Source organism: Coregonus clupeaformis, unplaced genomic scaffold, assembly GCF_020615455.1.
Source record: "Coregonus clupeaformis isolate EN_2021a unplaced genomic scaffold, ASM2061545v1 scaf0163, whole genome shotgun sequence".
NCBI lineage: Eukaryota > Metazoa > Chordata > Actinopteri > Salmoniformes > Salmonidae > Coregonus > Coregonus clupeaformis.
This window is the reverse complement of record NW_025533618.1, coordinates 570,001-593,373: the sequence shown is the minus strand read 5'-3', so window position 1 is coordinate 593,373 and position 23,373 is coordinate 570,001. Positions and strand designations below refer to the sequence as shown.

Below are 23,373 nucleotides of genomic sequence, written 5' to 3'. Positions count from 1 at the left end.
CATGGAAAGTGGAGTCCTCTGTTACGAATTGGGGACCTTTTGGATTTTAGACAAACGTGATAAGCACTACACTATAGAAACTACTCATTGAAGAATCTACAATGAGTAAACAGAATTTTACAGATATTCCTTTCATGTATTTCAAATCCCATAATGAGGTTGCTATGCAATTAAAAGACCACAGTTTCTGCCTGGTTTTGAACCAGGGACCTTTCGCATGTAAGGCAAATGTGATAACCACTACACTACAGAAACCTCTAGTTTTTGAATAACACTGAGTAAACTGATATTTTGTGATATTCTTTGCATGTACTGTATTAGAAATCCCATAATGAGGCATTCATGGAAAGTGGAGTCCTTTGCTACGAATCGGGGACCTTTTGCATTAGAGACATACTTGATAAGCACTACACTATAGAAACTACTCATTGAAGAATCTACAATGAGTAAACATAATTTTACAGATATTCCTTTCATGTATTTGAAATCCCATAATGAGGTTGCTATGAAATTAAAAGTACACTGTTTCTGCCTGGTTTTGAACCAGGGACCTTTCGCGTGTAAGGCGAACGTGATAACCACTACACTACAGAAACCTCTTGATTTCAATTAACACTGAGTAAACATATTTTTTGTGATATTCTTTGCATGTACTGTATTAGAATTCCCATAATGAGGCATTCATGGAAAGTGGAGTCCTTTGCTACGAATCGGGGACCTTTTGCATTTGAGACATACTTGATAAGCACTACACTATAGAAACTACTCATTGAAGAATTTACAATTAGTAAACAGAATTTCACAGATATTCCTTTCATGTATTTGAAATCCCATAATGAGGTTCCTATGAAATTAAAAGAACACAGTTTCTGCCTGGTTTTGAACCAGGGACCTTTCGCGTGTAAGGCGAATGTGATAACCACTACAGTACAGAAACCTCTGGTGCTTGATTAACACTGAGTAAACATATATTTTGTGATATTCTTTGCATGTACTGTATTAGAATTCCCATAATGAGGCATTCATGGAAAGTGGAGTCCTTTGCTACGAATCGGGGACCTTTTGCATTAGAGACATACTTGATAAGCACTACACTATAGAAACTACTCATTGAAGAATCTACAATGAGTAAACATAATTTTACAGATATTCCTTTCATGTATTTGAAATCCCATAATGAGGTTGCTATGAAATTAAAAGTACACTGTTTCTGCCTGGTTTTGAACCAGGGACCTTTCGCGTGTAAGGCGAAACGTGATAACCACTACACTACAGAAACCTCTTGATTTCAATTAACACTGAGTAAACATATTTTTTGTGATATTCTTTGCATGTACTGTATTAGAATTCCCATAATGAGGCATTCATGGAAAGTGGAGTCCTTTGCTACGAATCGGGGACCTTTTGGATTTTAGACAAACGTGATAAGCACTACACTATAGAAACTACTCATTGAAGAATCTACAATGAGTAAACAGAATTTTACAGATATTCCTTTCATGTATTTCAAATCCCATAATGAGGTTCCTATGAAATTAAAAGAACGCTGTTTCTGCCTTGTTTTGAACCAGGGACCTTTCGCGTGTAAGTCGAATGTGATAACCACTACACTACAGAAACCTCTGGTTTTTGAATAACACTGAGTAAATATTTTTTTTGTGATATTCTTTGCATGTACTGTATTAGAATTCCTATAATGAGGCATTCATGAAAAGTGGAGTCCTTTGTTCTACGAATTCGGGGACCTTTTGGATTTTAGACAAACTGATAAGCACTACACTATAGAAACTACTCATTGAAGAATCTACAATGAGTAAACAGAATTTACAGATATTCCTTTCATGTATTTAAATCCCATAATGAGGTTCCTATGAAATTAAATGAACAGCTGTTTCTGCCTGGTTTTGAACCAGGGACCTTTCGCGTAGGCTTACGTGATAACCACTACACTACAGAAACCTCTGGTTTTTGAATAACACTGAGTAAATTATTTTTTGTGATATTCTTTGCATGTACTGTATTAGAATTCCTATAATGAGGCATTCATGGAAAGTGGAGTCCTTTGCTACGAATCGGGGACCTTTTGCATTAGAGACATACTTGATAAGCACTACACTATAGAAACTACTCATTGAAGAATCTACAATGAGTAAACATAATTTTACAGATATTCCTTTCATGTATTTGAAATCCCATAATGAGGTTGCTATGAAATTAAAAGAACACTGTTTCTGCCTGGTTTTGAACCAGGGACCTTTCGCGTGTAAGGCGAACGTGATAACCACTACACTACAGAAACCTCTTGATTTCAATTAACACTGAGTAAACATATTTTTTGTGATATTCTTTGCATGTACTGTATTAGAATTCCCATAATGAGGCATTCATGGAAAGTGGAGTCCTTTGCTACGAATCGGGGACCTTTTGCATTAGAGACATACTTGATAAGCACTACACTATAGAAACTACTCATTGAAGAATTTACAATTAGTAAACAGAATTTCACAGATATTCCTTTCATGTATTTCAAATCCCATAATGAGGTTCCTATGAAATTAAAAGAACAATGTTTCTGCCTGGTTTTGAACCAGGGACCTTCCACGTGTAAGGCGAATGTGATAACCACTGCACTACAGAAACCTCTTGATTTAAATTAACACTGAGTAAACATATTTTTTGTGATATTCTTTGCATGTACTGTATTAGAATTCCCATAATGAGGAATTCATGGAAAGTGGAGTCCTTTGCTACGAATCGGGGACCTTTTGCATTAGAGACATACTTGATAAGCACTACACTATAGAAACTACTCATTGAAGAATTTACAATTAGTAAACATAATTTCACAGATATTCCTTTCATGTATTTGAAATCCCATAATGAGGTTGCTATGAAATTAAAAGTACGCTGTTTCTGCCTGGTTTTGAACCAGGGACCTTTCGCGTGTAAGGCGAACGTGATAACCACTACACTACAGAAACCTCTGGTGCTTTGAATAACACTGAGTAAACATATATTTTGTGATATTCTTTGCATGTACTGTATTAGAATTCCCATAATGAGGCATTCATGGAAAGTGGAGTCCTTTGCTACGAATCGGGGACCTTTTGCATTATAGACATACTTGATAAGCACTACACTATAGAAACTACTCATTGAAGAATCTACAATGAGTAAACAGAATTTTACAGATATTCCTTTCATGTATTTGAAATCCCATAATGAGGTTGCTATGAAATTAAAGTACGCTGTTTCTGCCTGGTTTTGAACCAGGGACCTTTCGCGTGTAAGGCGAACGTGATAACCACTACACTACAGAAACCTCTTGTTTCTGAATAACACTGAGTAAACATATTTTTTGTGATATTCTTTGCATGTACTGTATTAGAATTCCCATAATGAGGCATTCATGGAAAGTGGAGTCCTCTGTTACGAATTGGGGACCTTTTGGATTTTAGACAAACGTGATAAGCACTACACTATAGAAACTACTCATTGAAGAATCTACAATGAGTAAACATAATTTTACAGATATTCCTTTCATGTATTTCAAATCCCACAATGAGGTTCCTATGAAATTAAAAGAACGCTGTTTCTGAACAAGGGACCTTTCGCGTGTAAGGCGAATGTGATAACCATTACACTACAGAAACCTCTTGTTTTTGAATAACACTGAGTAAACTGATATTTTGTGATATTCTTTGCATGTACTGTATTAGAATTCCCATAATGAGGCATTCATGGAAAGTGGAGTCCTTTGCTACGAATCGGGGACCTTTTGCATTAGAGACATACTTGATAAGCACTACACTATAGAAACTACTAATTGAAGAATTTACAATTAGTAAACAGAATTTCACAGATATTCCTTTCATGTATTTGAAATCCCATAATGAGGTTGCTATGAAATTAAATCAACGCTATTCCTGCCTGGTTTTGAACCAGGGACCTTTCGCGTGTAAGGCGAACGTGATAACCACTACACTACAGAAACCTCTGGTTTTTGAATAACACTGAGTAAATATTTTTTTGTGATATTCTTTGCATGTACTGTATTAGAATTCCCATAATGAGGCATTCATGGAAAGTGGAGTCCTTTGCTACGAATCGGGGACCTTTTGCATTAGAGACAAACTTGATAAGCACTACACTATAGAAACTACTCATTGAAGAATCTACAATGAGTAAACATAATTTTACAGATATTCCTTTCATGTATTTCAAATCCCATAATGAGGTTCCTATGAAATTAAAAGAACGCTGTTTCTGCCTGGTTTTGAACCAGGGACCTTCCGCGTGTAAGGCGAATGTGATAACCACTGCACTACAGAAACCTCTTGATTTAAATTAACACTGAGTAAACATATTTTTTGTGATATTCTTTGCATGTACTGTATTAGAATTCCCATAATGAGGCATTCATGGAAAGTGGAGTCCTTTGCTACGAATCGGGGACCTTTTGCATTAGAGACATACTTGATAAGCACTACACTATAGAAACTACTCATTGAAGAATCTACAATGAGTAAACATAATTTTACAGATATTCCTTTCATGTATTTGAAATCCCATAATGAGGTTGCTATGAAATTAAAAGTACGCTGTTTCTGCCTGGTTTTGAACCAGGGACCTTTCGCGTGTAAGGCGAACGTGATAACCACTACACTACAGAAACCTCTGGTGCTTGATTAACACTGAGTAAACATATTTTTGTGATATTCTTTGCATGTACTGTATTAGAATTCCCATAATGAGGCATTCGTGGAAAGTGGAGTCCTTTGTTACGAATCGGGGACCTTTTGGATTTTAGACAAACGTGATAAGCACTACACTATAGAAACTACTCATTGAAGAATCTACAATGAGTAAACAGAATTTTACAGATATTCCTTTCATGTATTTGAAATCCCATAATGAGGTTGCTATGAAATTAAAAGTACACTGTTTCTGCCTGGTTTTGAACCAGGGACCTTTCGCGTGTAAGGCGAACGTGATAACCACTACACTACAGAAACCTCTGGTTTTTGAATAACACTGAGTAAACTGATATTTTGTGATATTCTTTGCATGTACTGTATTAGAATTCCCATAATGAGGCATTCATGGAAAGTGGAGTCCTCTGTTACGAATCGGGGACCTTTTGGATTTTCTGACAAACGTGATTAGCACTACACTATAGAAACTACTCATTGAAGAATCTACAATTAGTAAACAGAATTTCACAGATATTCCTTTCATGTATTTGAAATCCCATAATGAGGTTGCTATGAAATTAAAAGAAAGCTGTTTCTGCCTGGTTTTGAACCAGGGACCTTTCGCGTGTGATAACCACTACACTACAGAAACCTCTGGTTTTTGAATAACACTGAGTAAACTGATATTTTGTGATATTCTTTGCATGTACTGTATTAGAATTCCCATAATGAGACATTCATGGAAAGTGGAGTCCTTTGCTACGAATCGGGGACCTTTTGCATTAGAGACATACTTGATAAGCACTACACTATAGAAACTACTCATTGAAGAATCTACAATGAGTAAACATAATTTTACAGATATTCCTTTCATGTATTTGAAATCCCATAATGAGGTTGCTATGAAATTAAAAGTACGCTGTTTCTGCCTGGTTTTGAACCAGGGACCTTTCGCGTGTAAGGCGAATGTGATAACCACTACACTACAGAAACCTTTTGATTTCGAATTAACACTGAGTAAAATATTTTTTGTGATATTCTTTGCATGTACTGTATTAGAATTCCCATAATGAGGCATTCATGGAAAGTGGAGTCCTTTGCTACGAATCGGGGACCTTTTGCATTAGAGACATACTTGATAAGCACTACACTATAGAAACTACTCATTGAAGAATTTACAATTAGTAAACAGAATTTCACAGATATTCCTTTCATGTATTTGAAATCCCATAATGAGGTTGCTATGAAATTAAAAGAACGCTGTTTCTGCCTGGTTTTGAACCAGGGACCTTTCGCGTGTAAGGCGAACGTGATAACCACTACACTACAGAAACCTCTTGATTTCAATTAACACTGAGTAAACATATTTTTTGTGATATTCTTTGCATGTACTGTATTAGAATTCCCATAATGAGGCATTCATGGAAAGTGGAGTCCTTTGCTACGAATCGGGGACCTTTTGCATTAGAGACATACTTGATAAGCACTACACTATAGAAACTACTCATTGAAGAATTTACAATTAGTAAACAGAATTTCACAGATATTCCTTTCATGTATTTGAAATCCCATAATGAGGTTGCTATGAAATTAAAAGTACGCTGTTTCTGCCTGGTTTTGAACCAGGGACCTTTCGCGTGTAAGGCAAACGTGATAACCACTACAGTACAGAAACCTCTGGTGCTTGATTAACACTGAGTAAACATATATTTTGTGATATTCTTTGCATGTACTGTATTAGAATTCCCATAATGAGGCATTCATGGAAAGTGGAGTCCTTTGCTACGAATCGGGGACCTTTTGCATTAGAGACATACTTGATAAGCACTACACTATAGAAACTACTCATTGAAGAATCTACAATGAGTAAACATAATTTTACAGATATTCCTTTCATGTATTTGAAATCCCATAATGAGGTTGCTATGAAATTAAAAGTACACTGTTTCTGCCTGGTTTTGAACCAGGGACCTTTCGCGTGTAAGGCGAACGTGATAACCACTGCACTACAGAAACCTCTTGATTTAAATTAACACTGAGTAAACATATTTTTTGTGATATTCTTTGCATGTACTGTATTAGAATTCCCATAATGAGGCATTCATGGAAAGTGGAGTCCTTTGCTACGAATCGGGGACCTTTTGCATTAGAGACATACTTGATAAGCACTACACTATAGAAACTACTCATTGAAGAATTTACAATTAGTAAACAGAATTTCACAGATATTCCTTTCATGTATTTGAAATCCCATAATGAGGTTGCTATGAAATTAAAAGTACAGTATCTGCCTGGTTTTGAACCAGGGACTTTTCGCGTGTAAGGCAAACGTGATAACCACTACAGTACAGAAACCTCTGGTGCTTGATTAACACTGAGTAACCATATATTTTGTGATATTCTTTGCATGTACTGTATTAGAATTCCCATAATGAGGCATTCATGGAAAGTGGAGTCCTTTGCTACGAATCGGGGACCTTTTGCATTAGAGACATACTTGATAAGCACTACACTATAGAAACTACTCATTGAAGAATCTACAATGAGTAAACAGAATTTTACAGATATTCCTTTCATGTATTTGAAATCCCATAATGAGGTTGCTATGAAATTAAAAGAACGCTTTTTCTGCCTGGTTTTGAACCAGGGACCTTTCGCATGTAAGGCAAACGTGATAACCACTACACTACAGAAACCTGTGGTTTTTGAATAACACTGAGTAAACAGATTTTTTGTGATATTCTTTGCATGTACTGTATTTGAATTCCCATAATGAGGCATTCATGAAAGTCCCAGAACACTGTTCAAGCCCAGTTTTGAACAAAGGACCTTTCACTTGTTAGGCAAACGTGATAACCACTACAATACAGAACCTGCTGGTTGAATTATATACATGTAGTAAATAGAATTTTACTGATATTTTTTTTACATGTATTTTAATTCCCATAATGAGGCATTCATGAAAAGTGGAGATCTCTTTAAGATTCGGGATCTTGTCGCATGTGAGGCGAACTGGATAATCACTACCCTACCGAAACCTCTGGTTAAAACATGTACAATGAGTAAACAGAATTTTACAGATATCCTTTGCATTTATATTAACTGATGGTCTGGTATATAGTGATGGGGGAGAGGAGACTGTTATTAACTGATGGTATAGTATATAGTGATGGGGAGAGGAGACTGGTATTAACTGATGGTATAGTATATAGTGATGGGGGAGAGGAGACTGTTATTAACTGATGGTATAGTATATAGTGATGGGGGAGAGGAGACTGGTATTAACTGATGGTATAGTATATAGTGATGGGGGAGAGGAGACTGGTATTAACTGATGGTATAGTATATAGTGATGGGGGAGAGGAGACTGGTATTAACTGATGGTATAGTATATAGTGATGGGGAAGAGGAGACTGGTATTAACTGATGGTATAGTATATAGTGATGGGGAGAGAGGAGACTGGTATTAACTGATGGTATAGTATATAGTGATGGGGAAAGGAGACTGGTATTAACTGATGGTATAGTATATAGTGATGGGGGGAGAGGAGACTGGTATTAACTGATGGTATAGTATATAGTTATGGGGAGAGAGGAGACTGGTATTAACTGATGGTATAGTATATAGTGATGGGGGAGGGGAGACTGGTAGTAACTGATGGTATAGTATATAGTGATGGGGGAGAGGAGACTGGTATTAACTGATGGTATAGTATATAGTGATGGGGGAGAGGAGACTGGTATTAACTGATGGTATAGTATATAGTGATGGGGGAGAGGAGACTGGTATTAACTGATGGTATAGTATATAGTGATGGGGATAGAGGAGACTGGTATTAACTGATGGTATAGTATATAGTGATGGGGAGAGGAGACTGGTATTAACTGATGGTATAGTATATAGTGATGGGGGAGAGGAGACTGGTATTAACTGATGGTATAGTATATAGTGATGGGGGAGAGGAGACTGGTATTAACTGATGGTATAGTATATAGTGATGGGGAGAGGAGACTGGTATTAACTGATGGTCTGGTATATAGTGATGGGGGAGAGGAGACTGGTATTAACTGATGGTATAGTATATAGTGATGGGGGAGAGGAGACTGGTATTAACTGATGGTATAGTATATAGTGATGGGGGAGAGGAGACTGTATTAACTGATGGTATAGTATATAGTGATGGGGGGAGAGGAGACTGGTATTAACTGATGGTATAGTATATAGTGATGGGGAGAGGAGACTGGTATTAACTGATGGTATAGTATATAGTGATGGGGGAGAGGAGACTGGTATTAACTGATGGTATAGTATATAGTGATGGGGGAGAGGAGACTGGTATTAACTGATGGTATAGTATATAGTGATGGGGAGAGGAGACTGGTATTAACTGATGGTATAGTATATAGTGATGGGGGAGAGGAGACTGGTATTAACTGATGGTATAGTATATAGTGATGGGGGAGAGGAGACTGGTATTAACTGATGGTATAGTATATAGTGATGGGGAGAGAGGAGACTGGTATTAACTGATGGTATAGTATATAGTGATGGGGGAGAGGAGACTGGTATTAACTGATGGTATAGTATATAGTGATGGGGGAGAGGAGACTGGTATTAACTGATGGTATAGTATATAGTGATGGGGGAGAGGAGACTGGTATTAACTGATAGTATAGTATATAGTGATGGGGGAGAGGAGACTGGTATTAACTGATGGTATAGTATATAGTGATGGGGGAGAGGAGACTGGTATTAACTGATGGTATAGTATATAGTGATGGGGAGAGGAGACTGGTATTAACTGATGGTATAGTATATAGTGATGGGGAGAGGAGACTGGTATTAACTGATGGTATAGTATATAGTGATGGGGGAGAGGAGACTGGTATTAACTGATGGTATAGTATATAGTGATGGGGAGAGGAGACTGGTATTAACTGATGGTATAGTATATAGTGATGGGGGAGAGGAGACTGGTATTAACTGATTGTATAGTATATAGTGATGGGGGAGAGGAGACTGGTATTAACTGATGGTCTGGTATATAGTGTATGTCTATTATACTCTAAGAATAACTTGTGCTGCTATATACAATAAAGGGTTCAATAGCTTGTTTCATATAGCCATCATATAGCCATCATATAGCCATCATATAGCCATCATATAGCCAGCATATAGCCAGCATATAGCCATCATATAACCATCATATAGCCAGCATTTGGCCATCATATAGCCAGCATATAGCCATCATATAGCCAGCATATAGCCATCATATAGCCATCATATAGCAAGCATATGGCCATCATATAGCCATCATATAGCCACCATATAGCCATCATATAGCCATCATATAGCCAGCATATAGCCGTCATATAGCCATCATATAGCCATCATATAGCCAGCAAATGGCCATCATATAGCCATCATATGGCCATCATATAGCCATCATATAGCCATCATATAGCCAGCATATAGCCAGCATATGGCCATCATATAGCCATCATATAGCCAGCATATGGCCATCATATAGCCATCATATAGCCATCATATAGCCATTATCATTTAGCCAGTGTATAGCCATCATATAGCCATCATATAGCCAGCATATGGCCATCATATAGCCATCATATAGCCATCATATAGCCATCATATAACCATCATATAACCATCATATAGCCATCAAAAAGGTTATATGTAGAACCAGATGTCACTCATTTATGATCATATAGCCATCATATAACCATTAAATAGCCATCATATACCCATCATATAGCCATCATATAGCCATCATATGGCCATCATATAGCCACCATATATGGCCATCATATAGCCATCATATAACCATCATATACCCATCATACAGCCATCATATAGCCATCATATGGCCATCATATAGCCATCATATAACCATCATATAGCCATCAAAAAGGTTATATGTAGAACTAGAAATCACTGTTATATCAGCAGTGTAGTAGTGTAGAGAGGCTTACATTAAAGTACACATTTGACTTTTTGTGTAATGTAATATAATACAATGGCATAAAACAATGTTGTTATCCTATCAGAAGGATACTATATTTACTATCCTATCAAGGACATTTACTGTGGGAAAGAAGACCAAGCAGAGTTTTCTATTTGGCACTAAAAGCTTTCACTAGTTAATGAAACAGTTGGTTATCTGGGTTGTGAAAGAGTTTTGGTTATGGAAACCATCTTGTTGAACTCCCGCTATTATCTACAAAGCCTACAAGTCCCACAACGTCCATGTTGCCAAATTAAACAGAACAAACTGAAGCCAAAATAAGTCCCTGAGTCATTGACATGAGAAGGGTTTTGAAATCTCTTTTGGCTTGCATCTCTAATGGCACCCTATTCCCTTACCCAGTGCACTATTTTAGTCAAAAGTAGTGCACTATAAAGGGAATAGAGTGATGGGCTCTGGTTAAAAGTAGTGCACTATAAAGGGAATAGTGTGCCATTTGGAACGAAGCCTCCTTGTTTTACAGCGTGCAGCAGACTGTAGGTGTTAGTTGCTCAGGAAGCCAAAACACAAGCTATACCCCAAAACTTTGGTCAGCCTAGCATTTAAATACTTATTCATTTCATAATACTGTCGGTCCATCGTTTTATCAGAGACATTTTATTTTATAACTTTTATTTAGTTTATATTGGCTATCTTACTTGTTGTATTTACTGGGACCGTTTTCAAATGTCTGATTAAGGCGAGGACAGTCGTATTCTTTGAAATAAACACGTAGCTGACAATAAAGTCCAACACACACAATATCAGACCACCAACAACACTAACACTCTGGCCAAACACACACCACATCAGACCACCAACAACACTAACACTCTGGCCAAACACACACCACATCAGACCACCAACAACACTAACACTCTGGCCAAACACACACCACATCAGACCACCAACAACACTAACACTCTGGCCAAACACACACCACATCAGACCACCAACAACACTAACACTCTGGCCAAACACACACCACATCAGACCACCAACAACACTAACACTCTGGCCAAACACACACCACATCAGACCACCAACAACACTAACACTCTGGCCAAACACACATCACATCAGACCACCAACAACACTAACACTCTGGCCAAACACATACAGTATCTGGTGATCATGATGATTTGTCTGAGTAGTGGTATTTGTATCATTTATTTGACTGTTGTGATCAGATGGGTGGAGCTTCTTTAGTACTGGGCTTGGGTTGGTTGGTGTAGTTTTGGGACAGGAAATGGTGTAGGTTTGGGACAGCCATTGGTATAGGTTTTGAACATGGTTGGTGTAGGTTTGGGACAGGGAGTGGTATAGGTTTGGGCCAGCGGTTGGTATAGGTTTGGGACATGGAATGGTGTAGGTTTGGGACAGGGTATGGTGTAGGTTTAGGACAGGGTATGGTGTAGGTTTGGGACAGGGTTGGTGTAGGTTTGGGACAGGGTTGATGGTGTAGGTTTGGGACAGGGTTGGTGTACGTTTGGGACAGGGAATGGTGTAGGTTTGGGACAGGGATTGATGTAGGTTTGGGACAGGGTATGGTGTAGGTTTGGGACAGGGTTGGTGTAGGTTTGGGACAGGGTTGGTTGGTGTAGGTTTGGGACAGGGTTGGTGTAGGTTTGGGACAGGAAATGGTGTAGGTTTGGGACAGGGCATGGTGAAGGTTTGGGACAGCCATTGGTATAGGTTTTGAACATGGATGGTGTAGGTTTGGGACAGGGATTGGTGTAGGTTTGGGACAACGGTTGGTATAGGTTTGGGACATGGAATGGTGTAGGTTTGGGACAGGGTATGGTGTAGGTTTGGGACAGGGTATGGTGTAGGTTTGGGACATGGTTGGTGTAGGTTTGGGACAGGGTTGATTGGTGTAGGTTTGGGACAGGGTTAGTGTACGTTTGGGAAAGGGAATGGTGTAGGTTTGGGACAGGGTGTGGTTGGTGTAGGTTTGGGACAGAGGTTGGTGTAGGTTTGGGACAGGGTATGCTGTAGGTTTGGGACAGGGTTGGTGTAGGTTTGGGACAGGGTTGGTGTAGGTTTGGGACAGGGTTGGTGTAGGTTTGGGACAGGTTTGATTGGTGTAGGTTTGGGACAGGGTTGGTGTAGGTTTGGGACAGGTTTGATTGGTGTAGGTTTTGGACAGGGTTGGTGTAGGTTTGGGACAGGTTTGATTGGTGTAGGTTTGGGACAGGGTTGGTGTAGGTTTGGGACAGATTTGATTGGTGTAGGTTTGGGACAGAGTTTGATGTAGGTGGTGGCATTATGGAACATTACCATGAAGGATGACTGTGGAACAACAACTACTCCCTATGATTTCAGAGACCCACAGAGTCCATCAAAGGACTGAAGAAAGACATACTGCAGAACCTCTAACGAACTGTCTAAATAAACTTCTTCACACCATACAAAGCATACAACTTCTTTGACAATATATATAATATATTATCAACCCTGCAAGCAATACAAGACTCTAATATTATGGTGGGAGATTATAATACTGTTTTAAATAGCTCAATGGACCGTAAAGGAAATCACACTACAAACTATCACCCTCATGCTCTTAAGGAAATCATGAATGTCATGGATACATTAGAACTAGTAGATATATGGAGGCTTAAATATCCTGACCTAGTGAGATATACATGGCGGAGACTCAATCAAGCTAGTCGTCTTGACTTCTTTCTTATGTCATTCTCGTTGGCACCAAAAGATTAAAAAGTGTTGATAGGGGACAGAATGCAGTAGGACCATCATATAATTGGCATTTACATTACTCTTACTGAATTTCCATGTGGGCGAGGATATTGGAAATTTTATCAAAGCCTATTGGATGATAACTTGTTTTTAACTAGGATAGAGAAATGTATAACATATTTTTTCTGACATAACATAAGTATAGCAAATCCCCTTATTGTATGGGACACTTTTAAATGTGCCTTTAGAGGCCATGCAATTCAGTAAAGCAATTTAGGTCAAAAGAGTCCATACTACCAAAGGAAATAGAAGGTCTAACAGAACAGATAGATAGCAATAAAAACTGTAACATAGAGGCTCAGAATAAATTTGAGGAAAAACTAAAAGAAATGGAGAAACTTATTCAAGAAAGATCAAGTGTAATGGAATGGAACTGGATGGAAACTGGATGGAATATGGGGGAAAATGCACCAACTTATTTTTTAATCTTCAACATAGAAATGCTACCAAAAATAATTTACTGAAACTGGTTACAAATGATGGAGTCACCCATGATTCACCAAATGATATTTTGAAGGAGGAAGCAAAGTACTTTAAGCATATGTTTTCGTTACAGTTGCCTCCATCTCCTCTAACTGAAACTAATTGTAGGGATTTTTCTTCAACATAGATTACAACCAAATTATGATAAATGTACTATATTACATATTGGATCATTAAAAAATAAAAAATTTACATTACCATGTAGTTTACCAATAAAATGGTCTGATGGTGTTGTGGATATACTCGGAATACATAACCCAAAGGAAATAAATGATCTCACTCCAATACATTTTAATAGAAAGTTAGCAAAAATAGTTAAGATCTTGCCACCATGTAAAGGTAAATACCTGTCTATTTGTGGAAAAATCACCCTGATTAACTCTTTAGTATTATCCCAGTTTACCTATTTGCTTATGGTCTTGCCTACGTCTAGCAAACAGTTTTTTAAAATTATATGAGAAAATAATATTCCATTTTATTTGGAACGGCAAGCCAGACAAAATTAAACGGGCCTATTTATATAATGAATATGAATTCGGAGGACAGAAATTATTAAATATTAAAGCATTAGACCTATCACTAAAAGCTTCAGTCATACAAAAGTTATACTTAAATCCAAACTGGTTCTCTAGCAAATTAGTAAGATTGTCTCACCCCATGTTCAAGAATGGCCTTTTTCCCTTTATTCAGATTACAAACTCTCACTTTCAGTTATTTGAAAAGGAAATCAACTCACAAATATCACTATTTCTAAAACAAGCCATAGAAAGTTGGTTGCAATTTCAATTTAAGAACAAATAATGCAACAAATATTGTGGTTAAACTCAAATATAGTCATTGATTAAAAAAAACATACTATTTTGAAAAAATGTTAAGAAAATGTATAATCTTCATGAATGATATCATAGGTAGGACTGGTGGAGTTATGTCACACATGCAGCCAACAAAAACATATGGAAATGTCTGCTCTACCCAAAATTACAACCAAATAATTGCAGCATTACCGCAAAAATGGAAGAGGAAAGTGGAAGGGGGAAAAGTAAGGAACTTGTCTGTCTGCCCTACATTAAAGAACATACAGTGGGGAAAAAAGCCACAAATTGTGCAAGTTCCCCCCCTTAAAAGATGAGAGAGGCCTTTAATTTTCATCATAGGTACACGTCAACTATGACAGACAAAATGAGATTTTTTTTCTCTCCAGAAAATCACATTGTAGGATTTTTAATGAATGTATTTGCAAATTATGGTGGAAAACAAGTATTTGGTCAATAGCAAAAGTTTCTCAATACTTTGTTATATACCCTTTGTTGGCAATGACACAGGTCAAACGTTTTCTGTAAGTCTTCACAAGGTTTTCACACACTGTTGCTGGTATTTTGGCCCATTCCTCCATGCAGATCTCCTCTAGAGCAGTGATGTTTTGGGGCTGTCGCTGGGCAACACGGACTTTCAACTCCCTCCAAAGATTTTCTATGGGGTTGAGATCTGGAGACTGGCTAGGCCACTCCAGGACCTTGAAATGCTTCTTACGAAGCCACTCCTTCGTTGCCCGGGCGGTGTGTTTGGGATCATTGTCATGCAGAAAGACCCAGCCACATTTCATCTTCAATGCCCTTGCTGATGGAATGAGGTTTTCACTCAAAATCTCACGATACATGGCCCTATTCATTCTTTCCTTTACACGGATCAGTCATCCTGGTCCCTTTGCAGAAAAACAGCCCCAAAGCATGATGTTTCCACCCCCATGCTTCACAGTAGGTATGGTGATCTTTGGATGCAACTCAGCATTCTTTGTCCTCCAAACACGACGAGTTGAGTTTTTACCAAAAAGTTCTATTTTGGTTTCATCTGACCATATGACATTCTCCCAATCCTCTTCTGGATCATCCAAATGCACTCTAGCAAACTTCAGACGGGCCTGGACATGTACTGGCTTAAGCAGGGGGACACGTCTGGCACTGCAGGATTTGAGTCCCTGGCGGCATAGTGTGTTACTGATGGTAGGCTTTGTTACTTTGGTCCCAGCTCTCTGCAGGTCATTCACTAGGTCCCCCCGTGTGGTTCTGGGATTTTTGCTCACCGTTCTTGTGATCATTTTGACCCCACGGGGTGAGATCTTGCGTGGAGCCCCAGATCGAGGGAGATTATCAGTGGTCTTGTATGTCTTCCAATAATTGCTCCCACAGTTGATTTCTTCAAACCAAGCTGCTTACCTATTGCAGATTCAGTCTTCCCAGCCTGGTGCAGGTCTACAATTTTGTTTCTGGTGTCCTTTGACAGCTCTTTGGTCTTGGCCATAGTGGAGTTTGGAGTGTGACTGTTTGAGGTTGTGGACAGGTGTCTTTTATACTGATAACAAGTTCAAACAGGTGCCATTAATACAGGTAATGAGTGGAGGACAGAGGAGCCTCTTAAAGAAGTGTCAAGGGGCGACGTGTATGCGGTGAGTGAAGTCAAGCGCAGGACACAGAGATACTAGCAGACGTACTTTACTAATAGTAAAGAACATACTAAACAAAACCTCCTAACAGGGAGGAAAACAAATACACATATACGACAAAAACAGCAATGCCGATACAGCCTAGACACAAAACAATAACACACAATACCAAACGAGAGACATGGGTAAATATAGGGACTTCAATCAAACATAATAGACAACAGATGTAACCACTCAAGACAGAACAAGACAAACACCGAAACATCGATCGGCAGTAGCTAGTACTCCGGGGACGACGAACGCCGAAGCCTGACCGAGCAAGGAGGAGGAGCAGCCTCGGCAGAATCCGTGACAAGAAGAAGTTACAGGTCTGTGAGAGCCAGAAATCTTGCTTGTTTGTAGGTGACCAAATACTTATTTTCCACCATAATTTGCAAATAAATTCATTAAAAATCCTACAATGTGATTTTCTGGATTTCTTTTTCTCAATTTGTCTGTCATAGTTGACGTGTACCTATGATGAAAATTACAGTTCTCTCTCATCTTTTTAAGTGGGAGAACTTGCACAATTGGTGGCTGACTAAAATATTTTTTCCCCCACTGTAATTGGTTAAAGAAAATAGTGATAAATAAAAAAGTATACCAGTTTCATTTAAGGACCAAAGGATTGACAGCCGTCCCATATAGATTGCAAAATAGTTGGGAAGAGGTTTTTGACGTACAGATTCCATGGCATAGTGTTTATGAACTGATACGCAAAACGGCGCCGGATTCAAAACGTAGAATTTTCAATTTAAATTATTATACAAAATTCTTGCTACCAATAGAATGTTATTTATATGGGGGATACATTCTTCCCAGCTCTGCAGATTTTGCTGCGAAGAGACAGAATCATTAGATCATTTGTTTTGGTACTGTCCATTTGTAGCTTGTTGTTGGACACAGGTCCAGGAATGGCTGAAGGATTGCAATATTTACCTGGAGCTAACCCTGCAGATAGCACTACTGGTTGATCTGAAAAGTCATAGTCAATCGATCAATAATATAATAATACTTTTAGCAAAATATATTTTCAATTTACAATCTGTAGAAACAATGAGAATAGAAGGGTTCAGAACTTCACAGTACAGTTGAAAAAATATATGGCAAATAGAAATCCAATATGGATGGTGTTAAGAGATAGATGGGAGGTGTTGAATGGAGCTGAAGGATGGGACTAATGACAACTAACAACAACTAATAACAACAAGATAACTAATGTAAAGCATACTTTGTCCATAATAAGTATATTGTTTATAGGTTGAGAGCTTTTGTGAAAGAGCACAGTTAGAAGGATATGGCATATAGAAGCAAACCGGATGGACATCATGGAAATTATCGGAGAGGTTGAGGATAAGAGCTCTGGATAAGAGCATCTGCTAAATGACGTAAATGTAAATGTAAATGTAAGTTCAGGAGTTAAAACAAGCAAGGTAGAATTGTTGTAAAATTGACTGTGTCCATAAGGTGTATATAGTATGTTTAAGCTAGAAGTAGAGGCCTAAGCGTAGTTTACTCCAATTAGGGAAGGGGTTGTGGGGTAGGAAAGTAATAAAGGGAAATATATATTTTTAAAGGATATGTATATATATGTATGTATATGTATGTATATGTATGTATATGTATGTATGTGTATATGTATGGGTATGTATGTATATATATATATATATATATATATATATATATATATATTTGCGAGAGAAAAAAAACATATGGGGGATTGGAAGTGATGCAGACAATTGCATTGATGGAAGTTACAATCTATCTGCAATATTAAAGCTGATCTACCCGCAAAAAAACCAACAAAAAAACCAAGAAATATATATATATATTTAAAGCATACAAGGAGCTAGATGACTGGAATTAGGAAGAAGAGAAAGCACAGACGGAAGTTCTCCGTGATCAGACCACATGATAAGGATGGTCAGACCAGACCCAAAACAGACCTGGTTAGTGAATCACTGAGATTCATGTCACAATCAGACCCTGCTGGATTGACTCAGCAGGTTGAGTCATGGGGAATGCCAGCAGCGTTACCTCTGTGTGTGTGTGTGTGCGTGCGAGCGTGCGTGTCTGTGTGTGTGTGTGTTATAACATGCATCCGTGCGTGTGTGTGTGTGTGTGCTTGCGTGCCTGTCTGTGTGGACACTTTCAATCAGGGAAGACTCCTCTAAGTTAGTGGTTGTGTTAGTTTGTTAGTGACTCGGGCCCTCCTCTCTGGTTCTGTTCAGCAGCCTGCCCGTCAGTTTCCTCTGGTTCTGTTCAGCAGCCTGCCCGTCAGTTTCCTCTGGTTCTGTTCAGCAGCCTGCCCGTCAGTTTCCTCTGGTTCTGTTCAGCAGCCTGCCCGTCAGTTTCTTCTGGTTCTGTTCAGCAGCCTGCCAGTCAGTTTCCTCTGGTTCTGTTCAACAGCCTTCCCGTCAGTTTCTTCTGGTTCTGTTCAGCAGCCTGATCGTCAGTGTCCTCTGGTTCTGTTCAGCAGCCTGCCCGTCAGTTTCCTCTGGTTCTGTTCAGCAGCCTGCCAGTCAGTTTCCTTTGGTTCTGTTCAGCAGCCTGCCCGTCAGTGTCCTCTGGTTCTGGTTCCGACAAACAGCTCCCCACATCTACATTTACATTTACATTTACGTCATTTAGCAGACGCTCTTATCCAGAGCGACTTACAAATTGGTGCATTCACCTTATGATAGTCAATGGGATAACCACTTTATAATATGTTTTTTTTTTCTTTTTTTTTCTTTGGGGTGGGGTAAGGGGGGGTAGAAGGATTACTTTATCCTATCCCAGGTATTCCTTAAAGAGGTGGGGTTTCAAGTGTCTCCGGAAGGTGATGAGTGACTCCGCTGTCCTGGCGTCGTGAGGGAGCTTGTTCCACCATTGGGGTGCCAGAGCAGCGAACAGTTTTGACTGGGCTGAGCGGGAACTGTGCTTCCGCAGAGGTAGGGGGGCCAGCAGGCCAGAGGTGGATGAACGCAATGCCCTCGTTTGGGTGTAGGGACTGATCAGAGCCTGAAGGTACGGAGGTGCCGTTCCCCTCACAGCTCCGTAGGCAAGCACCATGGTCTTGTAGCAGATGCGAGCTTCAACTGGAAGCCAGTGGAGTGTGCGGAGGAGCGGGGTGACGTGAGAGAACTTGGGAAGGTTGAACACCAGACGGGCTGCGGCATTCTGGATGAGTTGTAGGGGTTTAATGGCACAGGCAGGGAGCCCAGCCAACAGCGAGTTGCAGTAATCCAGACGGGAGATGACAAGTGCCTGGATTAGGACCTGTGCCGCTTTCTGTGTAAGGCAGGGTCGTACTCTCCGAATGTTGTAGAGCATGAACCTACAGGATCGGGTCACCGCCTTGATGTTAGCGGAGAACGACAGGGTGTTGTCCAGGGTCACGCCAAGGCTCTTCGCACTCTGGGAGGAGGACACAACGGAGTTGTCAACCGTGATGGCGAGATCATGGAACGGGCAGTCCTTCCCCGGGAGGAAGAGCATCTGGTCCTAGATCAGCTTTAAAGCAACATGGGTATACAAACACATGCACGCACGCACACACACACACACACACACACACACACACACACACACACACACACACACACAGATCATTTACACATCTCCATTCATCATCATGACATTGATTAATGTCCAATCCCTCTTTTTCTGTCACAGTGTCCTAAGGTTACCTTTTAGTAGCCTACACAACATTGCGTAATAATATGCAACATTGGATATTTTTTTTTTTCTGTCTTAATGGCCCTGTTGCAATGGTCTAGATTGTTACCGTAAGTTTCAAGTTTCAAGTTTTAATGTCACGTGCACAAGTACAGTGAAATGCCTTTCTTTCTAGCTCAGGTCCTCTGTAGCTCAGCTGGTAGAGCACGGCGCTTGTAACGCCAAGGTGGTGGGTTCGATCCCCGGGACCACCCATACACAAAAATGTATGCACGCATGACTGTAAATCGCTTTGGATAAAAGCGTCTGCTAAATGGCATATAATTATTATATAGTACTCAAAATAACATAAGGTAGAACAAAAACACAAGAAAATAAAAATGAGGAAGTAAAGGCTGAGTGTGTTCTGTGGTGATGCTGTTCTAATGGGAAATGAAATGGCTCCTCTTCCTGAGGGGTCAAAAGTCACTGTTATCCACTCTGTAGTAGAGGGGTCAGTTTCCCGAAGGAGAGGAGACACACACACACACAGGCGGACGAACAAGCGGACACTCACACACCAGATGGGCATCAGCAGGGAGACTTGCTGAACATCTGTACTCTGTTTTATCACACTGTTACAACTTGGCCAAACAATTACTGGGATTGCCTGTAATTTCATAGGGCCGGCTCTCCATATGGACGTTTTGCCCAGTTTTGTGGCGTAGGATCTCAGGGGTTGCTGGTTGGGGAGTAGCTCTTTATGTTACAATAAATCAGAGAAGATCCATATAATGTGACTGATGATTTATACATGTCAATGGAGTTTATTATAGTGACTGGAGTTTGTTATAGTGAATGGGATTTATTGCTGCATTTATGTGCTACTTGGAGTTATGATTTGGTTCAGGCACGTTGTTTGTGGCAGATTTTTTTAGTCTAGAGTTCAGAGTTTCCGATAATTCCGATGGAGTGCGCATGAATGCGGCGTTATGCGAGACGCCAGTTGCCAAGGCAACAGAACAGCCTGTCACATCTAGTTCTTAGCCATTCAGTCCTACGTTCACCAACGTTCAGATTTATGATATCCAATGTAAACCGCTGTACAGCACAACTTCACGGAGGCTTGCGGTCGCATGGTAAATTAGGGTCCAATTTTAGCTTGAAGTGGCAAGAGAGCATTTTAGAGGAAGAGGAGCCACACTGTAGAATAATTAGGAGATGCATCCCGAATGGCACCCTTCTCCCTATTTAGTGCTCTACTGGTCAACAGGAGTGCACTATACAGTGAATAGGGTGCCATTTGGGACACATCCAGGGTCTGATTCAATAAAGAGTGAGGCGAACCAACCAAGACGTGGACATTGTCACTCAGGAGTCACTGGTGTTGAGGAAGTTGACGACTGGGATAGATTTGGGTTAGATGTGGTCTCTGGACTTGTGGGAACTGTATGTCATAGACAGACAGAGACAGTTACGATGTGCAAAATGCATCCATATTTTTTATTTTGAGAGTCTGAAGAGGACAGAGTTATTATAAAATATGAAATACCATTTATAAAGGCTTCATATAGCATACATAAATGCTTCACAAATCCTCTGCGTATGTCATACTCTATAAATGGTGTATAAAGGGTGACATAACCATTCCCACTGTTGGGTGAATTGCCAAATGTGACATAACACACTACGTATGTTTCTTTTACACCCTTTATTGAGTAGACATTTTAGATGATTTGTGAAGCATTTCCGTAGTGCTTATGAACCCTTTATGTATGCTATATAAAGCCTTTATAAATTGTGTCAATTAAATTAAATTCAATGTATGTTTCTTTACAGAATGCATTAATATGTTCTTGGAATATTTGTGATGTAACCTTAGGTCATAACCATAGGAAAATCGTGATGGAATGTTATGTAATCTTCTCTGAATATTGCAAGTAACTGAGTGGATTTTCATTATTTAAGTCAGTTGCGATCAAATATGATTTGATGTTCTTCTGATGCTATACTCTTGGAAGAACACAAAGTCTTGGAACGAGAGAACATGTAACCTTGTCTAACTGACTAACAGGTCTTCAAGATTTCCACCCTTCAAATAACACAATGTCTAAAGCCTGCAGTAGATGCCCAAATCATAATCTGGCTGATGGTAACACACACACACACACACACACACACACACACACACACACACACACACACACACACACACACACACACACACACACACACACACACACACACACACACACACACACACACACACACACACACACACACACACACACACACACACACACACACACACACACACACACACACACACACACCAACAAACAAACACATTAGCTGATAAAATGTATCCTTGCCAATAAATCACAGAAATCAGTAGCCTACATGCTACTTAATCTTCCCTTTGACGCAGGTCAGGAGTCTGTTAGTACATCAGAGAGACTACTGTCTCTGACTGGTGGATTTAGAGAGACTAACCTCTCTGACTGGTGGATTTAGAGAGACTAACCTCTCTGACTGGTGGATTTAGAGAGACTACTGTCTCTGACTGGTGGATTTAGAGAGACTAACCTCTCTGACTGGTGGATTTAGAGAGACTACTGTCTCTGACTGGTGGATTTAGAGAGACTAACCTCTCTGACTGGTGGATTTAGAGAGACTAACCTCTCTGACTGGTGGATTTAGAGAGACAACCCTCTCTGACTGGTGGATTTAGAGAGACTAACCTCTCTGACTGGTGGATTTAGAGAGACTAACCTCTCTGACTGGTGGATTTAGAGAGACTACCCTCTCTGACTGATTGGTTTAGAGAGACCACCCTCTCTGACTGGTGGATTTAGAGAGACTACCCTCTCTGACTGGTGGATTTAGAGAGACTACCCTTTCTGACTGATGGATTTAGAGAGACTACCCTCTCTGACTGATTGGTTTAGAGAGACTACCCTCTCTGACTGGTGGATTTAGAGAGACTACCCTCTCTGACTGATGGATTTAGAGAGACTAACCTCTCTGACTGATTGGTTTAGAGAGACTACCCTCTCTGACTGGTGGATTTAGAGAGACTACCCTCTCTGACTGGTGGATTTAGAGAGACTAACCTCTCTGACTGGTGGATTTAGAGAGACTAACCTCTCTGACTGGTGGATTTAGAGAGACTAACCTCTCTGACTGGTGGATTTAGAGAGACTAACCTCTCTGACTGGTGGATTTAGAGAGACTACCCTCTCTGACTGATGGATTTAGAGAGACAACCCTCTCTGACTGGTGGATTTAGAGAGAC

The 23,373-nt window shown here is 39.6% G+C and overlaps 17 non-coding genes across 17 annotated transcripts; all 17 read right to left on the bottom strand.

Moving 5' to 3' along the window:
* Positions 1–182: 182 nt before the first annotated feature.
* Positions 183–255, bottom strand: trnav-uac. Its single transcript has one exon. It is a non-coding gene; the product is annotated as a tRNA-Val (tRNA).
* A 268-nt stretch (positions 256–523) lies between these two features.
* trnav-uac lies at positions 524–596 on the bottom strand. The gene has a single exon. It is a non-coding gene; the product is annotated as a tRNA-Val (tRNA).
* Positions 597–864: 268 nt separating this feature from the next.
* Positions 865–937, bottom strand: trnav-uac. The gene has a single exon. It is a non-coding gene; the product is annotated as a tRNA-Val (tRNA).
* Positions 938–1,205: 268 nt separating this feature from the next.
* Positions 1,206–1,279, bottom strand: trnav-uac. The gene has a single exon. It is a non-coding gene; the product is annotated as a tRNA-Val (tRNA).
* Positions 1,280–2,226: 947 nt separating this feature from the next.
* Positions 2,227–2,299, bottom strand: trnav-uac. Its single transcript has one exon. It is a non-coding gene; the product is annotated as a tRNA-Val (tRNA).
* Positions 2,300–2,567: 268 nt separating this feature from the next.
* On the bottom strand, positions 2,568–2,640 carry trnav-uac. The gene has a single exon. It is a non-coding gene; the product is annotated as a tRNA-Val (tRNA).
* Positions 2,641–2,908: 268 nt separating this feature from the next.
* On the bottom strand, positions 2,909–2,981 carry trnav-uac. Its single transcript has one exon. It is a non-coding gene; the product is annotated as a tRNA-Val (tRNA).
* Positions 2,982–3,249: 268 nt separating this feature from the next.
* Positions 3,250–3,322, bottom strand: trnav-uac. Its single transcript has one exon. It is a non-coding gene; the product is annotated as a tRNA-Val (tRNA).
* A 599-nt stretch (positions 3,323–3,921) lies between these two features.
* trnav-uac lies at positions 3,922–3,994 on the bottom strand. Its single transcript has one exon. It is a non-coding gene; the product is annotated as a tRNA-Val (tRNA).
* A 267-nt stretch (positions 3,995–4,261) lies between these two features.
* On the bottom strand, positions 4,262–4,334 carry trnav-uac. Its single transcript has one exon. It is a non-coding gene; the product is annotated as a tRNA-Val (tRNA).
* A 268-nt stretch (positions 4,335–4,602) lies between these two features.
* Positions 4,603–4,675, bottom strand: trnav-uac. Its single transcript has one exon. It is a non-coding gene; the product is annotated as a tRNA-Val (tRNA).
* A 267-nt stretch (positions 4,676–4,942) lies between these two features.
* Positions 4,943–5,015, bottom strand: trnav-uac. The gene has a single exon. It is a non-coding gene; the product is annotated as a tRNA-Val (tRNA).
* Positions 5,016–5,614: 599 nt separating this feature from the next.
* trnav-uac lies at positions 5,615–5,687 on the bottom strand. Its single transcript has one exon. It is a non-coding gene; the product is annotated as a tRNA-Val (tRNA).
* Positions 5,688–5,955: 268 nt separating this feature from the next.
* Positions 5,956–6,028, bottom strand: trnav-uac. Its single transcript has one exon. It is a non-coding gene; the product is annotated as a tRNA-Val (tRNA).
* A 268-nt stretch (positions 6,029–6,296) lies between these two features.
* Positions 6,297–6,369, bottom strand: trnav-uac. Its single transcript has one exon. It is a non-coding gene; the product is annotated as a tRNA-Val (tRNA).
* Positions 6,370–6,637: 268 nt separating this feature from the next.
* Positions 6,638–6,710, bottom strand: trnav-uac. The gene has a single exon. It is a non-coding gene; the product is annotated as a tRNA-Val (tRNA).
* Positions 6,711–7,317: 607 nt separating this feature from the next.
* Positions 7,318–7,390, bottom strand: trnav-uac. Its single transcript has one exon. It is a non-coding gene; the product is annotated as a tRNA-Val (tRNA).
* Positions 7,391–23,373: the final 15,983 nt, after the last annotated feature.